The sequence below is a fragment of the Nomascus leucogenys genome, chromosome 4 (assembly GCF_006542625.1).
Source record: "Nomascus leucogenys isolate Asia chromosome 4, Asia_NLE_v1, whole genome shotgun sequence".
Lineage (NCBI taxonomy): Eukaryota > Metazoa > Chordata > Mammalia > Primates > Hylobatidae > Nomascus > Nomascus leucogenys.
In genome coordinates, this window is record NC_044384.1 from 28,562,654 (window position 1) to 28,571,585 (window position 8,932).

Consider the following 8,932-nt stretch of genomic DNA (forward strand, 5'->3'; position numbering starts at 1 on the left):
AAATGAGTGTTACATTACAGTAAACTGGAAATTTGGCTGGTTCTAGATTTAGTTGCATATTTGTGTAGTTGACCACAAACCACTACTGATCTAATTGTAAATAGTAAATGACTTTTTTTATACATTGTTACTTGAAATCCTGAATTCAACTTAAATTCTACTTGGTTTGCATCCTTTGTTTATGGATTTTTGTCTTTTTATCACCAAATCTGTAAAACAAGTTCTTTTCTAATACAGAAGCACCAGTTTACCTTTCAGTAAAAACTACCTTCTGAAAAATTGACAAAAATATTTCTCCATTTATGAAATTGATTTGATACAGATTGGAGTAGATCATTGACTCTTTTTTAAAAAGCGAGAATAAAGACATTTCTAAGAAAGATCATTTTAAAGAAACTAAAATTGTATTTTTTTTTTTTTTTTTTTTTTTTTTTTTTTTTTTTGAGATGGAGTCTCATTCTGTCACCTGGCCTGGAGTGCAGTAGCTCGATCTCGGCTCACTGCAGCCTCTGCCCCTCAGGTTCAAATCAGCCTCCCGAGTAGCTGGGATTACAAGCACATGCCACCATGCCCAACTAATAATTTTTGTATTTTTAGTAGAGACGGGGTTTCATCATGTTGGCTAGGCTGGTCTCGAATTCCTGACCTTAAGTGATCCGCCCACCTTGGCCTCCCAAAGTGCTGGGATTAACAGGCGTGAGTCACTGTGCCCTGCCTCTATTTATTCTTAATACTTAGAGATATCACATATCCATACCAAGGCTTCATTGTGGGTTTTGGACAAATTCTTAGGCTGTGGTAGACTTGCAAACATAGATTCAATGATGGGCAAGATCATCGTTCTAGAATTGTTGGGCAGAATTACTTTGTCAACTTCAGGATTCGCCTCCGGAAGTATTAGTAGTTTAATTATTCGGATGTGTTAACAGTATTTGTACAATTCCTGTTTAGATTGGATGACTTGTGAAGTGAATTAACTTTTACCTAATGCTAGGTCAAGATTTTTCAGGGAGCCTTCAAAATAATCTCTATTTTAGAAGCTTTCCTTGTCCCAGAATAAGCCAAAACTTGTCTGGAACTAATGTTAGCAAAACTGATAGGCACTTAACTCTGGTTCTAAGTCTGGATCTGCCTTTCCCTGTGTGCCTGTGTTAATTTTCTTGTTTACTGAAGTATTGGGGAAGAGAGACAGCAGGAAATCTGTGGGCCTGTGTTACAGGAAGTAGCCATACCACACTGGACAATCTGCAATGTGAATAACCAAGAATTAGGCAAACCTATTGGGAGACCTTTACATTATTCCATTTTCACAACCTGGAAAGGTGGATGCTAAACTGAAAACAGATTTGGCTAGCTGCTCAGTTATTGTAGTGTTCTATAATTCTTCCTATAAAAGACTTTATATCAAAGGAATCCCTTTGCAAAGTAGACTTAGCAAAAATGGAGGCTAGAATAATTAGGTTTAAAAAAGCAGGTATAAAATAGGGGTAGTAAATGTGTTTTTACAGATGATTCAGTGAATCTGTTAGCCCAAAACCAGACACTTATTCTCAGTCTGCTACCTGCCCGTTCTTCTATCCCTTAAATTTCTACTTTTCTCATTCTAAAACTTTTTATAAATAATGGAGATTGGGGATGTTTATGATACACTGTGAACATCTTTTCCTTGTCAGTTATACTTCTACAACGTAATTTAATGGTAGTAGTAATACTCTCTTTTCTGGCTATCTCGTAACTTAACCATTTGCTCTTAGTGACTAATCGAAGTAACTATGGGCAGTGGAGCCCTGATGAAATATAGGGAAGGACATTGAGAAGCCTCAGGAGGAGATTCAATTTAGTAAAGATTTAAAATAGCTGTTCTCTTTAAAGTGGCATACCTTCCCCCTCGGGCATATCAGAGTAACTCTTCCTATTAAGTTTCTTCAGCTGATTATATGGAATAATGGAAAATTGTGAAAGAAACGTTCCCGCCATTGAAATTTTCTACTGCCTCCATATTCATTTATCTGCATTTTAAAGGATAGCATTTGTACACCAGTACAAGAAAACTTCATAAGGAGGATAAGTGATTAGATATTTTAAATAGTAAATGGAGTTCACTGGTTAGAGATTGGAATTGGGAGGGAAAATGGCTGAAAAGAAACCACACATTTCTAAGCCCTTGGGGTGAGTTTAGATCCTCATTAGTCTCATGGAAAATGGGGATATTTGTAACTTGGTTACTAAATGAGTTGTAAAAATAGACTTCCTGCTGCCTTTCTTTGAATGTGTTTTAAATGATAAATCTTCAATCTCTAAAAGCATCTGTGTAAGTACTTTCCTTTTGTAATGTGGAAGTTTTAAGAAGGAACTACAGTATTCAGCTGAGTTTAAAACAAAAACTGAAAAGAACTGGCTTAGTAACAAGAGCCTTGCTAGTTTAAGAAGAGGCAGTAAATGAGAGTCAAGATTATATAAATCTGCTCAATTCCTACCAGTATCATTTCAGTTTACCCAAAGCTGCTAGCAGTGTTATGCATAATTTACTGCATATATTAATATGGAGCATTAGGATGGGACAAGTCAGTCACACCATCTTCAGGGCTGCACAAAATTTAAGGATACAAACATGACCTGTACCATAAAGTAAGTCAGATAGTGATTCTTCTCAATTAGAATCTTCTTGGATAAGTCAGCAATAGTTTACCTGTATTCAAAATGGAAATCTGAGGGTTTCTTATTTAATCCTGAAACTGAGTGTAATTACTTAAAATTCGGAAATGTAGATATTCCCCTATATTAAAGCATTAAGGCTTTTATATCTGTTTCATGACATTTTCAAGATCAGAAACACTGAGTGGAACTTTTGACATGATCTGTTTCTGCAATTTCAGGGAAATTACCAAGTATCACAAGGGACATGAATGGGTAGTGGTTTCAAGTCTACTTGAGTCAGATGTGAAGTGCTAGGCATTATACCTTAACAATAAAACTAGGGCTAGGTGCAGTGGCTGATTGATGCCTATAATCCCAGCACTTTGGAAGGCCGAGGCTGGAGGATCACTTGAGCCCAGGAGTTCAAGAGCAGCCTGGGTAACAGGGAGACCCTGTCTCTAGAAAGCTAAAATTTCAAAAAGGATTGAGGGAATACTTGGTAATTTGTGGATTTAGCTAATGCCCAACATGTGTAAATTAGCCAGGTTTATTAGGTGACAAGAGAATGTGATCATAGAGTTAATAAATAGCAATACCTATTGAAAAATTATAGTATTGTTGAAGTAAAATTTTCTGAAAGACCATTTAAAACAACAGAGAAATACTGGACAGATAGACTGTGTTGCCCAGGCTGGCCTCAAGCGATCTTCCAGCCTCGGCCTCCCAGAGTGCTAGGATTACAAACATGAGCCACTGTGCCTAGCCTACTTAGGATGTTTTTTAAAAAATCCTGGAAGCTCTAGCTATCTAGAGGCTAGGCAGGTCTTTCTAAGTTTGTGTCATCAGTGCATGGGTGAAGGTTCTCAGAATTCATATTCTGAGAGCTGCCATCTCATTTGAATTTGAGAAAGCAAACTCCAAAATCTGCTTCTCTTGGACTGTTCCCAGTGGCTTTTCTTGAACCACACATAATCCAATGAAAAGATCTTATCCTCATGACTAGAAGCTTGTGAGAACTCTTCAGTCAGTCGTCTTTTATGTTTTCCTAAGCAGATGATTCCAAGTGCTTTTTCAAAAATGCATCCTCATGTTGAAGATTATATTTGTGGTCAAGGATTTCAGAAACGGTCCCTTTTCTTTGCTAGTACGAGCTTTTTTGATGTTCCTGTTACTTTAGATGGTGCCCTTATCTTTTTAACTTTCCCCAGGAATAGCATCCTTCTGCCATCCCTTCTACCATCACCACTACTTAGACACCCTTAGGTGCCACCCCTTCCTGAGAAAAGATAGAATCAGGACTCCACAGCTCTCTCTCCCTGGGGTCTTAAAATCCAAGTAGACCAATGAAGGGAATTTAGTGTGTCACCTTTTAGAGTACATCTGATTTTTCAGTCATTTCCTTTGCTTTCCAAATCCTGGTCATTACACCTAGAAACTGCCCCTGGGCTAGCCCTACAAAGGTGTCAAGGCATGGGAGTTGTAGAATTTCATTGTAGTCTCCAACTTGGGCTTCCATTTCAAGTTCCCTTATTTTCCGGCTTTGTTAGAGGGTACTTACTCCCATATTTTGCAGATTAATATTTTGCATCTCATTTTCCTTATCTGTAAAATGGAAATAATTGCCTCTGAGAACTGCGTGAATCCTAAGTATGAAACTAAGGCATAGAAATGCTTGCTGTGAAGTACATAATTTACTTTCATAGGTAGCATCCTCTTGTTCTGATTCTTTTAAAAATCCAGCATGACCCTGAAAAATACTGTTGAAGTGCTCTGGAAGAGCAGTGTAAAGTAAAAGTGAAAAGCCTTTGGGGTTTGGAGCACTACCTTTAGTTGTGTGGCCCAGTTAGTACAAAGTGAACTCAGGTGCATACTTTTACTTAATCTTTACCATAGCCCTAGAGGTGGAAGTATTATCTCCATTTTGCAGAGAATAAAGCTGAGGCTTAAGAGTAAAAATTAATAAAGAGTAAAAAATAAGTAACAGGCTTAAGGTAAAAATTGCCAAGTCTAAAGGCATTTTCAGAAGATTCCATGGAAAATGCCTCAGTTGCTTGCAAATAGCATTTTTCATTTAACTGGGCATGCCAATCAAAATATTTCAGTGGCCCTTTTTAATATGATAGGATTAATTCATATCCTCAGACTGTCATGACCATGAAGAGCTTGAGCTAGTTAAGGCACAAATAATTGTTTCAGAATCAATTTGTTGATTCAATGAGCACTTGCCTTGCCAAGCAAATGAAATGTCAAAATCAGCCAAAGCTATGGTGGAGTCAGAATTTTTACTTAGTTTCATCTTTGATGCCATAGCATGAGCAGATAGTGGCCCAGCCAGATAACTTTGTTGACTTTTTGAAGGATTGGTCTTTTTCTAGAATAATGCAAGTCCATTGACTTTTAAGTGTTTGTAGTTCTAAGGATGTAGTTTGCCTTGTCCTAGAGAGAAAAATCAAGAATGGGGGATGGACCTCATTCTTTTGGTGATGCTTTTTCTTTTTCTTCCTGGACCACATTTGTTTTTTTGTTTTTGTTTTTGCTTTTTGTTTGAGACAAAGTCTCACTTGCTCTGTCACCCAGGCTGGAGTGCAGTGGTGTGATCTCGGCTCACAGCAACCTCTGCTTCCTGGATTCAAGTGAGTCCCCTGCCTCAGCCTCCCAATTAGCTGGGATTACAGGCGGCCACCACCACCCCTGGCTAATTTTTGTATTTTTATTAGAGAGAGACAGGGTTTCAATATGTTGGCCAGGCTGGTCCCAAACTCCTGACCTCAAGTGACCTGGACCATATTTCAACCTCTAGCTTCTTTTCTGTTCTGGCCCTCCATTTTCTATTGCTTTCTCACATCTTACCAAAAGGCTATTTAAATCAGTCCACTGACCTATGAGTCTTCATTCTGATCCCAGTGTCTCTAACATACCCTTGACTTATAGCTGCTAAAAGTGTACCAATTGAGAAGAGGGTTGGTTCTGCTTCCAGGGACGGCTGCAGGAGTTTAAAGTTGCTGCCAAATCCCACACTTGTAAGCCTGTTTCCTACCCACCTCCCCTTGTATGGGTGGGCTAACCTCAACTTCTCCCGTTAGATCAGGGGTACTCAACCTTAGTACTATTGACATTTTGGGCTGAATAATTTGTTGGGGGGTAGGAGGCTGTCCTGTGCACTATGGGGTGTTTACCAGCATCCCTGGCGTCCACCCACTAGATGTCAGTAGTACACACACACACACACACACACACACACACACACACACACACACAGTTGTGACCATCAAAAATGCCTTCTGACATTGAAAGCCAAACCCTCATTAGCCAGTCCAAGGCTTAAGCAAGTTCTAGGTTGAGTACTTGAGTTAAGCATGCTCCTAAATGTTTTATATACAATGACACTTAATCCTTAAACTCTATCAGGGAAGTAGTACCCCCTCCTACAGATGAGAGCCCCATCTCAGAGATGAATGAACTTGCCCAGGACCACACAATGACAAAAAGAATGGCATTCAGCCATTCTGATGTGCATGTTCTTCACCCCTGCTAGGTGCTGCTTCCTCACATTCCAATTGAAATGCCACATTCGGGGTTCCTAAGCCCGAGGACCCCTTTACAAAGCTGTCTCTTGCACTTCCCAGGTTCTCTCTAGAGATCTTGCTGCCAGGCAGCCAGACCACTGTGCCCTGAGGGCCTGCTTTACAGTCACCCAGGCCCGGGCCTGCTGCACTTCCCACCTCAGACAGTCTGCCTATTCCCAGCAGCCCCATCAAGTTGCCTCAGAATCTATTTGGTGAAACATAGGTTATGCATGGAACAAACAAGAATTAAGCTGCCTGAATCCATTTTCTTAGGCTTCAAGTAAGATTTTATTTGAAAACTTAGGATGCCTGCACCTTTCTTGGAAGTCTCATTTTTCTGTGGTTTTCCTATTTGACCTTTGTTCCAGGAAGGAACCAGAGGACTTCAGAACCATCACCTTCAGGCTTTAGAAAGGGTTGTGGGGATGCTCTCTCACTGGGCTTTGGAGACTCCTCTTGGCTAAGTCCTGAAAGGGCTTAGAGGGACATCCTTAGTTTACTCTTCCATTAACAACATAGACACCTAAGTATGAGTCCTTGGTCTTCTTTCCCAGATAGCACTAAGACCACTTGGAGCTAACCCCAGTGGAACTCTGTAGGGCTTTGATGTCACACTGGTTTGATCCAGCAAAGCTCCACAATGTATTTGTCACTGTATCACTCAGATCTTGAAGAAGTCACTATCTCATCTACAAAGGGACCAGAAACCAGTGCTGAGGGAGTGTGCTCTAGACCTGTCCCCCTCTTACTTGGGTTTCAAGGGCAAACACAGCCTTGAGACGGTGCTGCTTAATCTCACCTGAATCTTAGAGTCACCTGGGAGCCTTTTAAAGGTGCCGATGCTGGACAGCTGTCCCTCAAAGATCCTGAATTAGTGGGTGGGCCCAGGCAGGGCTGTGTGGGAGCGGGGTGTTCAGCCCTCCAAAGCCAGAGTTGTGAACCACTGCTTTAGGCTGCAAGCCTGAAATTTCTTTGACATCTTGTGTTTTATCTTAATAAACAATTTGCATTTTCCTAACAAAATCTGTATTTAATATTAAACTGCCTTCAATTAACTCCCCACACACATTTTCAGGAGTAAAATCAATGCACAAGATGTTTATTACATGTATCACATAGCTCCTGGAGGTATTGCTTTAGTTTGAGGCAGGTAAGCACTTTAAGAACACGGCATGCTCTCACAGTCTACGAAGCTGTGAAGATGTGTCAGGAGAGGAAATTGTCCAGCTTTGCAATGGACCATTTTCCTTGGGCTTTCCTTGGGCTTTTGGATACTGCTTTTTCATTTAAATCAGTGCCTGGGTGTGGGCTTAGGTTTTTCAGGGGTTTCATAGGCTACATAGTTGCATTTGCCTTTAGAAACATAAAGAGGAACAAAAAGCTCAGTGCTTGAATAACAGTCTGTTTTGACCAGGAAAAAAGGCACAGATGGAGGAAAACCCTGAAGGTACAGCAGGGATCCCAAGGCCCAAGGCAGGGAGAGAATCCTCTCCGCCTCCTGAGTCCTCAGACCTGTGGGCTTCTGGTGCTCCCACTTAGATGCCTCCCTGTCTTTTTATTTCATTCCTGAAAGAATTCCATATATTATATTTGACCCTTCTGCCAATCCTATGAAGTCGGACAGCTACCTGATTTTACAGATGAGGGGAAGGGGGCTGAGCAGGGCTGCCAGAACTGGGAACCAGGAGGCCATGATGCCAGAGTAACAACTGGGGAGGCTGAGCCCACACGTGCCCATTTGGTTTGAACAACCTCCAGGTGCCAACCTGGAACCCACCTCTTCTCAGAATGCTTTCAGCATATAAAGCTCTCTAAATTGGCCGGGTGTGGTGGCTCACGCCTGTAATCCCAGCACTTTGGGAGGCCAAGGTGGGTAGATCACTTCAGGCCAGGAGTTCGAGACCAGTCTGGCTAACATGGTGAAACCCCATCTCTACTAAAAAATACAAAAAATTACAAAAAAAAAAAAAATTAGCCAGGTGTGGTGGTGCATGCCTGTAGTCCCAGCTACTAGGCTGAGGCATAAAAATCGCCTGAACCCGGAAGGCGGAGTTTGCAGTGAGTAAGATAGTGAGATCTTGCCGCACTGCAGCCTGGGTGACAGAGCAAGTCTCAAAAAAAAAAAAAAAAAAAAAAAAATGGCTGGGTGGTGGCTCACGCCTGTAATCCCAACAGTTTGGGAAGCCGAGGCAGGCAGATCACTTGAGGTCAGGATGTTCGAGACCATCCTGGCCAACATGGTGAAACCCTGTCTTTATTAAAAAACACAAAAATTAGCTGGGCATGGTAGCACAGGCCTGTAATCCCAGCTACTCCAGAGGCTGAGGCAGGAGAATTGCTGAATCTGGGAGGTGGAGGTTGCAGTGAGCTGAGATCGTGCCACTGCATTCCAGCCTGGAAGTCAGACCAAGACTCCGTCTCAAAAAAAAAAAAAAAATCTCTAAATTCACAGTTTATATTAACAACGGTAAAACAAAGTCCTCTGGGTGTGAAATACTTCATTCATAAAAAAATACCTGTCTCTTCTGGGTTGTTCATAGTAATCAGACTGCCCTGGCCACTCAAGTATTTGTTATTCTACATTACTGAGCACCTAGAACATGCAGGTGGCACTGTACTAGAGGCTTACCTATGACAACTATTATTTGAGGGCCAGCCTTGCCCCTTAGCACGCATAATACAGCATAGGACTTTTTTTTAGGATGGACTTGATCCTACACCAATGCTTC